This window comes from Glycine soja, chromosome 4 (assembly GCF_004193775.1).
Source record: "Glycine soja cultivar W05 chromosome 4, ASM419377v2, whole genome shotgun sequence".
Classification (NCBI taxonomy): domain Eukaryota; kingdom Viridiplantae; phylum Streptophyta; class Magnoliopsida; order Fabales; family Fabaceae; genus Glycine; species Glycine soja.
Genome location: NC_041005.1, coordinates 23,776,326 through 23,794,717, shown reverse-complemented (window position 1 = coordinate 23,794,717; position 18,392 = coordinate 23,776,326).

Sequence of the window (18,392 nt, the reverse complement as noted above, 5' to 3'; positions counted from 1 at the left end):
TTAACCGAGACTTGCACTCCCGGTTAAGGGGCCAGTAGTTTCCTTTTAGCGGTTCCTGGGCCACCCCCTGATATTGGAGGAGGGCCAACTGTGCGAGCACAACTAGAGAGGGAGGCTATCACACTGCTACTATGCATACCGGGGCAAGATTTCACCCGTGCCGCTGCAAAGAGACGAGTGCGGATCATGCGCACCCACATGACCACTCTTACATAGATGACATTGCTAGTTAGCAATATTCTGCCCAGTGACCGCAATGCCAATCTCCCCCTGCAAAGGTATCAGTTGGTCTGTGTCGTCCCGACATGGGTAAGTATGCATATAGTTCAACTGATTTCTGATACCATCTATTGTTTGCAGGGATCACACCCACAAAGACACCCAGTGGACCTGAAGAAGTCCAACAGGGCCCTGGGGTTTCCAGCTCTGGTTACGGGCCTCTGTCGACCCTACAGGGCGCCCGTTCCCCCCAGCAAGTTCATGTCGTCGTGGTATAGGTAAGTATGCACTTCCCCCAACTGATTTCTGATGTCATCTATTGTTCGCAAGGATTGTGCCCGCAAGACACCTAGTGGACCCGAAGAAGGCCAACAGGGTCTTGGAGTTGCCATCTCTAAATATGGGTCTCTGTCAGTTCTACGGAGTGCCCGTCGCCCCAACAAGGTCATTAGGCCCCACATTAACCGGGCTTTCATCAAGAAGTATTGCGCCCCCAGACAGGCGTAGGACGAGACACCACAGTAGCATTGGGATGGCCGATAGCGGGCAACAGACGCACCGCCATCACCTCTAGAGTTCACCTCTGCTCATCCACAAAAAGGTTTGAGTATTGCCTACACAACATGGCCGACCAATAGGCGACCAAGTCCAAAGCCAAATGTAAGCAAAGTACTAGTTCAGTGACCGACAAGTCATAAGGCGTCCAGCTCAAGACGTTAAAGAAGCGCTACTAGGAGGCAACCTAGTACCTTTTGAATCTATGCTTGTTATTTGATCACTTTTTATAGTAGGACGCACCTAGTTTCTCATGATCCTGGGAATTTAAATAAAACGAGCAGAAGCTCGAAAGGTAATCATACCTTACAAAATATATATATGTATGTTTAGGTAGAAAGATACCTTAGATATGCATGTATGTAAACAAAAAATACTTCACAAAATATATATATGTATGTTTAGGTAGAAAGATACCTTAGATATGCATGTATGTAACAAAAAAATACTTCACAAAATATATATATGTATGTTTAGGTAGAAAGATACCTTAGATATGCATGTATGTAAACAAAAACACACTTCACAAAATATATATATGTATGTTTAGGTAGAAAGATACCTTGGATATGCATGTATACAACAAAAATACCTTACAAAACATATATATGTATGTTTAGGTAGCAAGATACCTTGGATATGCATGTATATAGCAAAAATACCTCACAAAAATATACACATGTTTAGGTAGCAAAATACCTCATGAAAAAAAAAGAAAAAAAAAACAAACAAGAAAAAGAAGTAAACAAATGATAATGATAAAAAAAATAAGGAGAAAAAAGAAAATAAGTTGTCTAGCTGAAAAACCAAACCAACATGCTTTTGAAAAGAGATAACTTCCAGCTTTTCTTTGAAAAAATTCACTGATCATAACCAATTTTTGAAAAAAAATGTGTGTACACCTGAAGGGTGGATGCTGTGAAAATTTTCCCGGATGCCCGGAATGGACTCGGATGAATGCACAAATTGATAAAAGAACATATTTTGGAAACATTGGGTTGATTTAAAATAGAGGAAATGAATCCTGAGCCCTAGCATCACATGACCATAAAAATTTGACACTTGAGCATCCACATAGGTGCATGCATGACCAGTTTTGCATAAAATTTCCAAATCATCATCTTTGCATTTGTGTCATGGAAATAATGTGGGGCATCCCTTTTATCCTTGAACCAAACCAAACCCTGACATGTATCATGTCTAGCCATTCTACAAACCTTGAGCCAAAATCCTGACTCACCATAAACCTTGACCCAGGGTGAGAATGTCAATCCTTACCCTCGGAAGCAAAAAATAAAAGAAGGAAAATTTCCAATCAAAGAGAAAGCAAAAAAAGAAAAGAAGGAAAATTAAGGAAAATTTCCAATCAAAGAGAAAGCAGAAAAAGAAAAGAAAGGAAATTCCCAATCAAAGAATGGGAGAAAGCAAAAAGAAAAGAAAGAAAATTCCAAACCAAAGAAGGAGAAGAAGGAAAGAAAGCTCCTGATCAAGGATCGAAAGAAAACAGAAGAAATGTGCAGAAAGGTCTTTGGACCAGACAATATCTGAACAATACAGAATTGTCACCAAATGAACAAAAAAGAAGGAAAGGAAACCATGACCTAAAGTGGTCTTCTCCCTTTAATTGCCAACCAAAATCTTGTGCGCTAGCGACTTTTTCGCCCCGCACTACACAAAGGCAGAAAAGGAAAAAGCCAACAAAAAAATCAAAAACACACAAAAGCCGAAAAACCCACTAAAAGAACCCATTCCCAAGGGAAGTCCTATTGATCCATGATCACGCATGTAATTTTTGATTTGATAGGAAATAATTTGCAAAGTCAAGTCATGACATATCTATGGTTCGGAATTAGGATGAAACACTTACCTGTGCGAGATTGATACACTTTGAGTGATTTTCTTCTACTTTTGTCGAACCCAGTGTTTCCTCTAAATGGTCATTTAGAAACGAAATGCTAACATCCAAAATCTCATTTATGGTTATGGGGGGGGGGGTTTCATCAGCAGACTCTCCTTCCCCGGTAGACGCATTGTTTTTCACTCAAAAAAAAAAAAGGGCATATGCTGCTCTAATCAGTTGGAATGTTTGTCTCTTTGCTAAAGCATGTTTGCGTTTTAGTGGAGAAAACACCGAGACTTTTTCAAGTCTCACAAGTTATCAAGAACTGCGTAGGTCTGAGTTCCTCATTGGAGGATACGTAGGAGCAAAAGCCTCGCTTTTGTCGACCGCACCGCTTTCTGTTACCATGACCCAAGAGCTGGTAGCCCGCGGAGACACCTTACGGTTATCCGCACCTCGAGTGTGATTGATAAGCAGAGGCCAATATGGTCATCTGCGCCCTTTCCGGAGATGTAGGCATCTTCTGGTGGAGACATTTTCAAGTCTCACAAGTTATCTAGAACTACGTAGGTCTGAGTTCCTCATTGGAGGATACGTAGGAGCAAGAGCCTTGCTTTTGTCGGCCGCCCCATAATCTTTGTCATACTGACCCTGAGGTCATGTGACATGCACCCTTTGTCATCCAGAGGCGGCGGGCCCGATGACATGTGGAGACAAAATTTGGTCATTCCGCACCCCTTTGCCATTCAGACACAGCCGTGTCCGATGGCGCGCAGAGACAAAAATTGGTCATTCTGCACCCTTTGTCATCCAGAGGCGGCGGGCCCGATGACATGCGGAGACAAAATTTGGTCATTCCGCACCCCTTTGCCATTCAGACACAGCCGTGTCCGATGGCGCGCGGAGACAAAAATTGGTCATTCTGCACCCTTTGTCATCCAGAGGCAGCGGGCCCGATGACACGCGGAGACAAAATTTGGTCATTCCGCACCCCTTTGCCATTCAGACACAGCCGTGTCCGATGGCGCGCAGAGACAAAAATTGGTCATTCTGCACCCTTTGTCATCCAGAGGCGGCGGGCCCGATGACATGCGGAGACAAAATTTGGTAATTCCGCACCCCTTTGCCATTCAGACACAGTCGTGTCCGATGGCACGCATAGACAAAATTTGGTCATTCTGCACCCTTCGTCAATCGCGGCCGACAAGCCCGTTGACACGCGGAGATTTACATCATCTTCCGCACTTACAAGATCTGTCATACTGACTTTTGAGTCATGCAGACGGGCGGAAATACCCGAGTGGTTATCCGTATAAACATTCTTTTGCTATCTGTAAGACAGAACGCTTGATAGCATGCAAAGACTGACATAGTCTTCTGCACCTTTTGTTCCTCCGGGAACAACAAGTCATTTACATGCGGAAATTTTATGGTCACCCGCGACTCTCGTCAACCGAGAGGAACGAAATTAGTGTCATACCCTAATTTCGTCCGGGGACCTTTGCTTGATGACATGCGACCTTTCTTTGGTCCTTGTGAGGTGCTTGGCACCCGCGACCTTTCTATGTACCCATGGTGGTCCACATTGTGTTTCGTGTATTTTTATTCTCATTTCATTTACTTTTTATACCCCCTTTTGACGTGCTTAAGCCATTTTACTTAAGTCATTTCTCGCTTAACTTAAAAATAAAATAAATTTCCACCGAACGTTTGAATTGTATTATCCGTTAACTTCGGTTAAAATGAATTCCGACCATTCGGTCGTGCCGTAACCACGTTGGAAATCAAAAAGAGGTATAATAATCAAAAAATGTCTTTTTAGTAAAAATAAAGCGGAAAATCAATCGGACGTTTTCTATTTGGGATTTCTCATTCTTAATTGAATTGACTAATAACTAAAGTGAAATTAAGGCTAAAATCAACTCGCCTAGTCAAGCTCGTCCACAAAAATAGGTTTTTGAAGTTTGTCATTTCAATTTCTTACTAAGTAAAATGGATCATTATCAAGGTCCAACGCCTTAGAATGATCATCTTTTAAGTAAAAAAACAGAATCACTTGATAAAAAAGAACTACGTAGGTCTGATTTCCTCATCGCAATTGAGGATACGTAGGAGCAAAAGCCCTGCTTTTGTCGACCACCCCAAGAGATCGTTAATGGTCCAATGCCTTAACGTTTCTCTCCTTTCAAAAACAAGAGATCGTTAATGGTCCAATGCCTTAACGTTTCTCTCCTTTCAAAATCAAAAGACCGTTTAATGGTCCAACACCTTAAATGACCTTTTGTTCAATAAAAAAAAGGCGAGTCACGTTTGCACATTCGATTAAAGGGTATAAAGGATATAAGGACATAAAAGGGAACATAAAAATCAAAGTCATGTTTGCACATTCGATTAAAGGCTGCCGTCCTTTGGGACGGACGTGTGGGGTGCTAATACCTTCCCCGTGCATAAATACAACTCCCGAACCTTTCACTTAAAAGTTCGTAGATCGCGTCTTTTCCGGTTTTTCCGACGTTTTCCTCAAATAAACGTTGGTGGCGACTCCGCGCGTATTCCTTTCATGGAACACGCATCCCGCGAGTCACGCGTCGCCCTCCCGCCGAAGGGTAGGTTGCGACAATGGGGCTCCAAAAAAAAAAGGCGAGGATGGAGGATTGCACTAGAGGGTCCTCACTAGTTAATCATGAAGCATAGCTCCAAACTCTTTGGGTGGAGGATGCATGAACGAAAACACAATTCATGGGGCTCCGAAAAAAAGGCGAGGATGGAGGATTGCACTAGAGGGTCCTCACTAGTCAATCATGAAGCATAGCTCCAAACTCTTTTGGTGGAGGATGCATGAACGAAAACGCAATTCATGGGGCTCCGAAAAAAAGGCGAGGATGGAGGATTGCACTAGAGGGTCCTCACTAGTCAATCATGAAGCATAGCTCCAAACTCTTTGGGTGGAGGATGCATGAACGAAAACGCAATTCATGGGGCTCTGAAAAAAGGCGAGGATAGAGGATTGAACTAGAGGGTCCTCACTAGTCAATCATGAAGCATAGCTCCAAACTCTTTGGGTGGAGGATGCATGAACGAAAACGCAATTCATGGGGCTCCGAAAAAAGGCGAGGATGGAGGATTGCACTAGAGGGTCCTCACTAGTCAATCATGAAGCATAGCTCCAAACTCTTTGGGTGGAGGATGCATGAATGAAAACGCAATTCATGGGGCTCCGAAAAAAGGCGAGGATGGAGGATTGCACTAGAGGGTCCTCACTAGTCAATCATGAAGCATAGCTCCTAACTCTTTGGGTGGAGGATGCATGAACGAAAACACAATTCATGGGGCTCCGAAAAAAGTGTTGGTAGTACCGAATGGTCCACCGGGTTTTTTCCACCTAAAAAAAAGCAAACATGCTTTTTGCAAAGAAAAATAAATCATTCGCGAGAGCACCATATCTTAGAGAAACAATATACTCATGGCAAGGGTAATCTTCCTTGTGACCGGAAATGAAAAGGCAGGATGTCAACATTTAGCTTTTAAATGAACATGCGGGGGAAACATCGGGCTAAGCTTAAAATAAATAACTCCTAGTGTATAAAACTGACACAAGCAAGTGTTTCACCCTATTCACAAACCATAACTGCACCATGACTTTATTTTGCACACGATTTCCTATCGAATCAAAGATCAAACGTACGATCACGGACCAATAGGATTTTCTCGAGGATAGTGTTTTAGGAGAGGAAGCTGAGTGTTTCGGTCTTTTCCTTTTATGCGGGGCGGGATATCGGCAGTCGAGAATTGCAATTCGAAAGGAAGAGACACCAAAAAAATGGTTTTTCCTTTGCCGGTGGCCACTTATCTTGCCGAAAATTTATCTGGCCTGAAGATTTTTCGTTCTCTTTCTTTCATTGATCGAGAATTGTTTCTTTTCCATTCTCACTTCCTTCCATTCTTTGGCCGGGAATCCTTCTTTCTCTTTCTTTTTTATTGCTCTTTTCTTTATTTTCATCTTTTTTCTTTTATTTCTTTCTATTTCTTCCTTTTCTTTCTTTTCACTTCTCCTTCTCCATTCCTTTCTTTGGGAAATCGGGTTTTAGCATTCTATTCGCTCTCCCTTGAGGAGATTCCGCTAACCTTCGCTTCGGGGGAAAGGATGAGGATTCTTTTGATAGGCCAAGGTTCAAAAAAATCTAAGGTTTTGTTTCAATGGGGTCTTTTATCGTGGGAAGCCAATCTTGATATCTGGGGCAAAATAAATTTGGGTGTCAAGGTGTCGGCCTCGGGCCAAACTCCCATATTACTCCACAAGGCACGCGTGACAATGATGATTTGAAAACAACGTGCCAAATTAGTCATGGCTACAACCAGGTGGGCACTCAAGCATCCCATTTATGGCATTGTGATACTACGGTTGGGAATTTACACAAACAGACCCAACGTTTCCAAGTTATGTTCTTTCATCAGTTCAATGAATTCATCCATTCTTATCTCAGTTATTCCGGAAAATAAACTCTTAGCGTCAGTCCCTTGTTTCCAGAAGATACGTTTGCTCTTTACGAATGATTTATACTTCTTAACTATAACATGTCGACCTTCGCGGTCTTTCTTTCTTTTTTCTTTTTGTTTCATTTTTATATATCCACAAAATTATACACCTATGGTCCTCTATGAAGAAATTTTTCTTTGTATATCTACACTCTTATACATGACAAACTTTTTTTGTATACGCATTGGACCTCTCTCTCTTTACGTCACACGATCAAACCCTATTTACATTCAAAGATCTTTTTCGTTTTTCTCCAACGCACACCTATGGTTCATACAAAAGTTTCTTTCAATACACTCGTTGTTCACCCACACAAGAATTTCTCTACACATATTTTTTTATAAAAACCCTTCTATGCACATTTTCTTTTTTCTTTATATACGCAGACATTTTATTCATAACACTTCTTTCTTTTTTATCATGATTTTGGTTCATTTTATTTTTAGGACGACGTTCCTAAATGAAAAAATCTACGCGATTCATGAATTTCAACAGACACTATTGACAACAACGAAACAAGTACTAACGTAACGACTCAAACGATATGTATGTACAAAACAAAAGTCAGTCAAAACAAAACAAACGTTAGTCCCTTAGTTAAACAAAAATAAAATGATACGTAGCAGGGAAAAAAAATGGAAACATAACATAAAAAGAAATACGGATCTAGGGATCTCCCAATCATGTGGCTCCGCTCCCTCCCAAGAAATCAAGGAAATCGGTCATCTCCTCGTCCTTGCAGGCCTCATCTGCCTCGTCGGGAGCCTCTGCTGGTGCCTCCGGCCAATCTCCGGGCCAAGCGACCTCTGCCCTGAACTGATCCAGAGTAGGGCATGGAAAAGAAGTAAAACCCTGGCTCTGCAGGCTGAGGCTCAGCTGGTAAAGACAGTCATGAGTCTGCACGTGCAGCCGATGGTTGGCCGCCTGCTGGCGAACCACATGTCGTAAATACTGCTCTGAATCAAATGGCCCATCTGGGCCAGCCTGATGAGGTGGCGGCACGTCCGCGGCCTGTGGTGCATCACCCTGGACCTGTCTCTGCGTGCAGTACTTCTCAATAAAAGCCCGGGTGAGGGGTAGCCGAATCACCTTGCTAGGTGCAACGGGGACTCCGAACGACTGGCAGAGTCCTGTGATCAGCGCGGAAATCCCAGGGCCCTGTTGGACTTATCCGGGTCCAAAGGGTGCCGGGTAGGCGCCATACCTGCAAATAGATAGATGGCATCAGCGATCAACTGAGCCACGTGAATGCTCATCCGTGTCAGGATGGCGTACACCAGCTGACACTTCGGCAGGGGGAGGTCAGAATTATGGTCGCTGGGCTGGATGTTGCTGAGCAGCAACGTCATCCATATCTGGGTCAAAGTAATCATGTTGGTGCACATGATCCGCACCCGTCTCCCCGCAGCAATCTGGGCAAAATCCTGCCCCGGCATACATAGCAATTGGGCAATGGCCTCCTCATCAAACCCATCGGCCCGGTTCCTCCTCTGGCCATACTCGCACTCCTGGCCCTCCTCCAGCACTAAGGGATATCCCAGGAACTGGCTGAGAGCATCCGCATCAAATGGGATCCACTGACCCCTCAGCCAGGATCGCATATCTTGCACACCCTCCTCTGTAGGCCAAGCATTGGCATAAAACTCGAGGACTATGTCTGGGTCGAACTTGGCCATGGGGGTAACCAGCGATGCCCACCGCCGGCGAACTATCTCCTCCTGGAAGTCGGTATACTCGTCGTCCCTGAGCTGGACGCGTCGCTCCCGGAGAAATGACCATCCCTTGATGGCCTCGAAACACTGCTGGTGCTCAGCGCTCCTAAAACAATGACTATCATATTCGGGAGCGGAACTGGTTCCTTCAGCCGTTTTATCCTTCCTAGATCTCTTTGAGGCAAGCTTCCTTGGGGCCATTTCCTGCGAGAACAAACATTTGGAAGTTAGTTTTACAAGATAATGCTTATCTTAACACAAAAATGACATGTTAATCCCTCTGATTTTAGAACGAACTCATGTAATCTATTTATGCACAGGCGTATGTATAGAATATCCTACTATTTATATCAACATACAAGAACATCCAACACATTCTAATTGTCATACATATATATGTATTTTTGAAAACAATACACATTCTCACGCTCAAGGCATTGCGTCAAAATTTACACTTAACTATGTCCTAAACATTTGCTATTACAAACTACCTACACACACTTGAAATATATATCATACAAATTTTTATTGTTTCACTCACATTTATTTATATGCATATTGGAAAGCTAATTATATCCTGCACACACTTGCATTCAAAAGGGAATTCCACGCTATCATATATTCATTTAGGAAGATAATCATTCACACTTTGCTAGGAATTTCATGCCCCTTATATTTACACATATATGCACACTCTTGCAAGGTGTTTTCCATGCACACTCTAGCAAGTCCTAATTTTCATGCTTTTCTAATTCTAAAACCAAAATTTGGGTTCTTAGCCATGAGTATGTTTCCTTGCATTGAAGCTAAAAGTTTGGGTTCCTAAGCTTGGAATTGCATTTGGGCACCTATTTTGAATCTCCTGTGCTGTCCCTACATATATAAAACAGTCCCACCATCCCAATTTTACAAAATCATATTCATATATCATTGGGGAATTTCACCGACCACTTGGTGGACGCACGTTTAGACATAAATTGCAAGAGAATGGGGGCAATGTGGCATGCCCCATTGCTTCAGAACACAACATAGGCCTAAGGCCTTCTCACACAAACTCTCAACTTGACAAAACAAGCATAAAAAGCAACCCAAAACTGTCCCACAAATATGAGCACATTCTCACAATTTAGAGCACCAAAATGAACAAAATGCACCAACGGAAAGCAAAAAACTCAAGGATTGAATACTTACTTGTTGGAGTGAGTGGAAACAACGAAAATGAAAGCAAAACGCAACCAAAAGTGGCTTAGAGGAGCAAAAACCGCAAGCCTTCGTGAGTTCTCTCTTTTGAATGAGGGGGGGGGGAGTTTTTGGGTACAAAAACGTTTCCCTCCCTCGTTTTTTATATTTTGGGTGCAGGGGTTGCTCGCCCAGGCGAGCTAACCTCTTTTTTTTTTTTGGGATACATTAACCATGCCTCCCCCCCCCCCCTCTTATGGGTTAGCGTTTTGCCTACTTGAACCTACTTAAGTTAGAATTAGGCGTCGATTACTTATTTAAAACAAACAATAGTAATAAAATACTGTGTATTGAAAGGATACTGGGCTGCCTTGCAGCGACGTTCTCCACTAGCCCAGCGCCGGGAAGGGACGATGATTGGTCGGTCGTGGCCCTATCCTCCATTTGCATCCGTGCCTAAGTACCTACAAGTAGGGAGCAAACAATGTGCGGCCAATCGTGACCGGGTCATTATCTTACCTTGGTTGATTTCTGCCGTCAACTCGTCTCGACTTCTGACCATGGCCTAAGATGATTCTGCCCCTGTTACCACATGATATGCATGTGTATGTGCATGTATGAATGTTCCTAATGCGATGATTTTCTTAGTGAAAGCTGGTTAGGTTCAATTTTAATTTTAAGTGTTTGGGGCACCCCATAAACCAAAGCGAAGAGGGCTCAGGTGATTATAAACTAACAAAAGGTTTAAAACCAAAGGGAGGACTGAAGCCTAACCCATCTCCTCTTCTTTTAAAGAAACAAGACAATTACGGTGAAAGGGAATCCCTGGAGGAAACCAAGAAGAACAAAAACTAAGAAGTAAAAGAACATGCAACGGTCCTCTCGATTGCCCCTGACTTCAAGCATAGTATCGTTTAATAATATTGGTGCCATTGTCAGTGATGATCTTCCTAGGGAGTCTGTATCGACAAATCAGCTCCCTCTTGATGAATCTGACTACCACACTTCTCGTGACATTAGTATAAGAAGCTGCTTCGACCCATTTGGTGAAGTAGTCTATCGCGACAAGAATGAAGCGGTGACCATTCGAAGCCTTGGGTTCGATGGCCAAAATAACGTCTATCCCTCACATTGAAAAAGGCCAAGGGGCAGACATAACATTCAGAGGATGTGGCGGAACATTGACATTGTCCGCGTATGCCTGACATTTATGACACTTCTTTACATGGGCACAGCAATCGCTCTCCATGGTGAGCCAGTAATAACCGGCCCTAAGGATCTTCCTGGCCATGGCATTCCCATTGGCATGTGTCCCAAATGAACCCTCGTGGATCTCCTTAATCATGAAGTTCGCCTCTTTGGCATCTATGCATCGTAGGAGGGTCATGTTGTAGTTCCGTTTGTACAGGATGGTACCACTTACAAAGAAACCAGTAGCTAATCTCCTTAACGTCCTTTTGTCATTGTCAGAAATCCCTGGTGGGTATTCTTTGTTCTCGACATATTGTTTGATGTCGAAATACCACGGTTTCCCATCCCGCTCTTCCTCTATTGCATAACAATATGCCGGCCTGCCCTAAGATCTGAATTCGATGTACGGCAGATCCCCGTGTGGGGCAAGTTGAAACATGGATGCCAGGGTAGCTAATGCATCAGCCATTTGATTCTCTTCCCGAGGTATGTGGTGGAAAGAAATGTCGTCAAAGTATTTGGCTAACCTCAAGATGTGAGTTTGATAGGGTATCAACTTCGGATCCCTAGTTTCCCATTCTCCTTTCAACTAGCGTATCACCAAAGCTGAGTCTCCATACACTTTGAGTAGTTTTACATCAAAATCAATGGCCGCCTGAACCCCGAGGGCGCATGCTTCGTACTCGGCCATATTGTTGGTACAATCAAAACCCAGCCTAGCTGTGAAAGGAATACACTGATCATCCGGGGATACAAGGACTGCCCCTACTCCATGGCCCAAAGCATTAGATGCCCCATCGAAGCAAACAACCCATTTGTCTATGTCCTCGTGCATCCGCTTCTCTTCGAATAGGGCCATGATATCTTCATCTGGGAACTCAGGGTGCATCGGCCGATAATCCCGAAGGGGTTGCTGGGCCAAATAATCTGCCAAGGCGCTTCCCTTTACCGCCTTTTGGGTGACGTAAACGATATCGAATTCAGATAATAGTACCTGCCACCTAGCGATTCGTCCCGTGAGGGCCGATTTCTCAAAAATGTATTTCACGGGATCCATTTTGGAAATAAGCCACTTGGTATGGCTGAGCATGTACTGCCTAAGCCGATGTGATGCCCATACCAGAGCACAACACGTCATTTCCAGCATTGAGTAATTCATCTCACATGCGGTAAACTTCTTGCTTAGATAGTAGATGGCTTGCTCTTTTTTCCCATAATCATCGTGCTGACCCAACACGCACCCCATAGACTCATCCAACACGGTCATGTACAGGAAAAGAGGTCTTCCTGTTACAGGTGGCATGAGCACCGGGGGGTTTGCGAGACTCTGTTTGATCTTCTCGAAGGCCTCTTGGTAGTCATTGTTCCACAGGACCGCCTGGTTCTTACGTAATAGCTTAAAAATGGGCTCACAGGTAGGGGTGAGTTGCGAGATAAATCTCGCGATATAATTCAACCTGCCCAAGAACCCCCGAACCTGCTTCTCCGTGCGTGGTTCCGGCATTTCAAGGATGGCCTTCACTTTCTCAGGATCTATCTCTATCCCTTTCTGACTTACGATAAATCCCAGCAACTTCCCCGACTTTACCCCAAAGGTACACTTGGTTGGGTTTAGCTTCAGTTGGTATTTTCGCAACCTTTCGAACAGCTTACGTAGATTGACGAGGTGTTTGTCCTCAGTCCGAGATTTGGCAATCATGTCATCTACGTAGACCTCTATTTCCTTATGCATCATGTCATGGAACAATACCACCATGGCACACTGATAGGTTGCCCCAGCATTTTTGAGTCCGAAGGCCATCACTTTATAGCAGAACGTCCCCCATAGGGTGACAAAAGTGGTCTTTTCTACATCTTCGAGTGCCATTTTTATTTTATTATACCCCGAGAAACCATCCATAAATGAGAAAAGGGCGAACTTAGCTGTATTATCTACCAATACATCAATGTGTGGCAGAGGAAAATTGTCTTTAGGACTGGCTCGGTTTAAGTCCCGATAGTCTACACACATTCGCACCTTGCCATCCTTTTTCGTGACCGGGACAATGTTGGCCACCCACTTTGGGTATCACGCCACAGCTAAGAAACCCGCATCGAATTGCTTTCTTACTTCTTCTTTGATCTTCAAAGACATATCGGGTCTCATCCTTCGTAGCTTTTGTTTAACCGGGGAAGACCCAGGATTCAACGACAACTTATGCTGCACAATGTCGGAGTCCAGACCGGGCATGTCTTGGTATGACCACGCAAAGACGTCTTGATATTCTTCAAGAAGGGTTATCAAACCTTGGCAGATAGGTGTGGTCATACTGGTTCACACTTTTACCTCTTTCTTTTCCTCTCCGGTCCCTAAGTTCACCTGTTCGGTTTCTTCTTGGTGAGGCTTCATTTCACGTTCTTCCTGAGCGATCAACCTCTCCGACTCTGGTGAAAGGAGGTCCTCTTCCTCTTCTTCGTTCATCATTTGGCTTACATCTCGGTCGAAATCGATCATCAAACCCTCGTTGTTAGGATCCTCAAAGAATCGACCCTCATATCTATACCAAACAAGACAAACTAAACAAAAACATGCAAAATGATATGAGAAAAGGCGGAACTGCAAGAACAGATGAAACAAGATCTCTTTGTTTATTTAATAAGGTAGGTTTCACAAAACAAAAGAGAACAGAAGTCTATAGGCTCTAGTTACATTGAATCAGCGGTATAGACCTCTGACTGGCTTATCACACGCCAGTTCCCCACTTAGAATCGGGATGGCATGGTTGCACGAAATTTGGCGGGTCTTGAGGGAACTCCTCTCCTACTGCGGCAACTTCTTCCTCGGACACCATTCCGGCACTGGTGAAAGATTGGCTAAGACGGCCGGGCCATACTCTATCCGCCCGAAATCTTGACTGCACATTCCTCCTCCTCGGCATCCCGGGTTCAAACCCCAATCCATACTTGTACGGATTTCCCTTAACATCGACTACGTCGGCATTCCCGAGGCCATCCTTGCCTAGACCCATTTCGGGCTCAAATCCGTTCCTGAGCATAACTCGTGCCACCATTATGGCTGCGTTGGAGAAAGAAGGTAGCAACGGAATTGGTTCCACAGAGGCGCAGCTCACCACCTCGAAGGATTGGAAAGTCGTTTCCAATGATTCTTCTGCCGCTTCTACGCATGGTGCGGAGGAGGGGCTGCTCACCAACATATCCTCTTCACCCGATACTATCACCAAGAGTCCACCCACTGCAAACTTCAATTTCTGGTGAAGTGTTGAAGGGACCACTCCCAGCGCATGAATCCAAGGTCTCCCCAAGAGACAGCTATAGGCGGGATTTATGTCCATCACTTTTACCACATTGCAAGTGTGGGGGCCTATCTGAATGGGAATGTCGATTTCCCCCATCACTTCCCGCCGAGTACCATCAAAGGCTCGTACCACCATCGAGCTCAGTTTTAAACGTGACGCACTAAAAGGAAGCTTTTCCAAAGTGGTCTTCGACATCACATTCAAACTTGATCCATTGTTGATAAGTACCTTTGCGACAACATGCTCCATACATCTCACCGACACATGTAGAACCTTGTTGTGTCCTCTCCCCTCAATGGGAATCTCTTCTTCCACAAACGCGATATAATTATTGGTGGTTATATGATTAACGATGCCTTCGAAACCTTCCACTGAGATATCATGTGCTACATGGGCATCGTTAAGGACCTTTATCAACAGCGCACGATGAGGCTCCAAATTTATGAGCAGTTCAAGCAAAGAGATCCTTGCTGGAGTTTTATTCAGTTGCTCGACTACCTTAAACTCGCTTTGTTGGATGAGCCGAAGAAACTAATGAGCCTCTTCCAAAGTCACTGTCTTTCCTTGAAGACCCTCTTTCTTTTCAGCCCCTTTTACCACCGGAGAATCTACTTCTTTCGAGGGGGTGGCTACGTCTGTGGGCTCTTGGACCATGGGCGCTTTCCCCTTGGAGGGCAACTCCGCCGAGTGAGGGGAAGCGAACACCCGACCACTGCGGGTTACGCCACTGAGACCTGTGATGTTGGTCACCTTGGCTGACAGGGAGTCAACTTCGGTCGCAACTCTCTCCCCGAACACGGGAGGGGTATAGTTCCACGGAACGGCCTTATTGCTTTGATATGCAAACGGCGTCGGCTTGGGCGCTGTCCAGGGGTATATGGGTGTGGAGCCGGTCCCTTTCCTAGTAAAACATATTACTAGGGCCTTAGGGGTTAGGGGAACCTTCTTTTCTTCCGACTGCATGCAAATATGTGGTTCCTCCTTCCCTCCTTTGGACACTTCAAGCTGCCCCCAGTCCATGAGCCGCTGAAGCAATTCTTCCACCGTTGGACAGGTTTCCATGTCGTGTGACTCCCCGAGGTGAAACAAACATTCGTCCCTTTCGTCTCCACCACGGGAGATCATGCATGCCGCTTGCAGTGATTGGTAGATGAAGCGTCTAGAAGTAGCCACCTCTCCTAATCTCTTTGCCCGCGATGGCCCATCCTCTTCGACGGCGTTCACGCTAGCCCCTCCATGACTAGCTAGCGGATTAGTTTTAACATTTGGGCCTTCCTCTTGAAATGATAGTCAGCCGGCACTAATCAGGTGCTGCACCTTATACTTGAATGGAATGCAGGAGTCAATGTTGTGTCCGGGAGCTCCACTATGGTACGCACACTTGGCACCCGGGTCGTACCACTTGGGGTAGGGTGGCTGGAAGACCCTTCCGGGTATGGCCACCACCAAATGATTCTCCAATAATGAAGGCCATAACTCAGAGCATGCCATGGGAAGATGCCCTTTCGGCAGTACATCCGAAGATGCCCTTTCGGACATGTCGTCCCTTTGTACTTATCGAAATCCGGTACTTTGAACTTGGGAGGGATGACGATGTTAGGCACGAGACATAGGTCCGCTAAATCCAAGAACGGGTAATTGCCGAGGCCCTCTACTGCTCTTAGCCTCTCTTCAAGCGCATCAATCTTTCCCTTATCTTCTGTGAAGGGAACGGATTCTTTTATGGGTGCGGGTGAAGATAGGACACGGCGGACTATGTTTGGTTGAGGTAATTCATGGGGGGATGGATCCTTGAGGGGAAGCAGAGGGCCTAGATGGGTATCTTCTTCGTCGTCTTCTTGCAGGGGGTAATCGGCATAAGGAGGAAGTTTCCCCTCGAAGGTAGGGGCTTGGCTCACATCTTCCGGAGAGGCACGGGGAGTGAAGTCCGGAGGCAAGCCATAAGGATAAGCTTGCGGACTGTACCTCCGATCGAACACCGTCGGGTTTCTATTCCGGCCCAAGTTTATCGATGGCTGAAGCACTGGTTCCGCTTCCCTAACTGCATTGGAGGCGGTTGCCGTGGCATTATCCTCTAGAGTTTTCTGGAGTTTTAGCATGGCCTCCGTGATAGAAGCCATTTGATCTTTTAAGGCCGATAGATCGGCCTTCATCTGCTCTTGAATAATGCAATGTGTATGCATGAAACGGAAAGAAAAGAAAACAAAGGGGTAATTCACACACACGAGACCGCAAAGATCCAACTTTAATGCCACGTTTTAGGCATCATGACGCCTCATCGTTTAAAAAGTTACGTATTACCAAATATCACTAGCAAAACTATAAACTAGTGCTATTTACAAAAGAATGCATGAGAACAAAATGGCGCGGAGCGTGTTTTCTCTTTTCCCCTATTTGGGAACCTATAGGACAATATCTAGGGGTCTCTAATAACTACTCCCAACAATTCATAACTCACACGGCTGTTTTCTAGAGGTATCATCACTCAAGATAATAATATTGTGGCGGTATGGAATACCAGCGACAACACATTATAAAGAGAGAAAGCTCTAGACGAGGTTTCACTATTATCAAGCAAGTCGGAGACCTAGCATGATGATAGATTCACCTCCACTCCTTAAGTTCCCATGAACCCGGGTGTAGGGCCCCTTTTTACTCAAACCCGTGGGTGCTTAGTGTAAAAATGTGGAAAAGACAACAATTATTACATTTTACACAGTTTAATAAATGCACATACAAGGTTTCACATTTCCATAATTCCTTAGAATAAGCCTAACTCGCAAAAAGATTCCCCAGTGGAGTCGCCAACTGTCGCAACATGCCCTTTTGCGGGCGTGCGAGGCGAGATTTACGGGTGTGCATTCCAAAGGAGGAAAGATGCGCGGAGTCGCCACTAACGTTTATTTGTGGAAAACGTCGGAAAAACCGAAGGAAACCGGTCAAATCAAAATTTCTAAGTTCGGGAGTTGTATTTACGTTTGAGGAAGGTATTAGCACCTTTCACGTTTGTCTCAAAGGACAACAGCCTATTTTTAGAATTGTGGATATTGTGTTACCTTAACTTTTATTTCTTTTTATTTTTTTCAAGTCGACAAAAGCGGGGCTTTTGCTCCTACATACCCTACATCGAAGAGGAAATCAGACCTACGTAGTTCTTTCTTAAGCGTGAATCAAGCGATTCTTTTTACTTGAAAGGTGATCATTTTAAGGCGTTGGACCTTAAAAATGATCCATTTTAAGGCGTTGGACCTTAAAAATGATCCATTTACTTGATAAGGAAAACTGAGATGATAAACTTTCAAACCCTTTTTAGTGACCTTTTTTGTGGACGAGCTTGACTAGGCGAGTTGATTTTAGCCTTAGTTTCACTTTAGTTATTAGTCAATTTAATTAAGAACGAGAAATCCCAAAGAGAAACGTCCAATTGATTTTTCCGCTTTTATTTTACTAAAAGGTATTTTTTGATTATTATATTTATTATTTTACCTCTTTTTTGATTTCCAACGTGGTTACGGCACGACCGAACAGTCGGAATTCATTTTAACAGAAATTAACAATATTACAAATCAAATGATCGGTGGAAATTTATTTTATTTTTTTGATTAGGCGATAAATGACTTAAATAAATGACTGAAGCACATCAAAAAGGGGTAAGGAAAGTAAATGAAAATGAGAATAAGAATACATGAAACAAAATGTGGACCATCACGGGTACATAGAATGAATTGAAAAGCTCGGTTTGGGGTACTTACCAGTTGAAGACCGAAGAAAACGAAGAACGAACGATGGATGTCGAAGAACAGTTGAAAACCTTCGTGTAATTACTCACGGAAACGTGACGGAAGCGCCTCGGCTTGGATTTT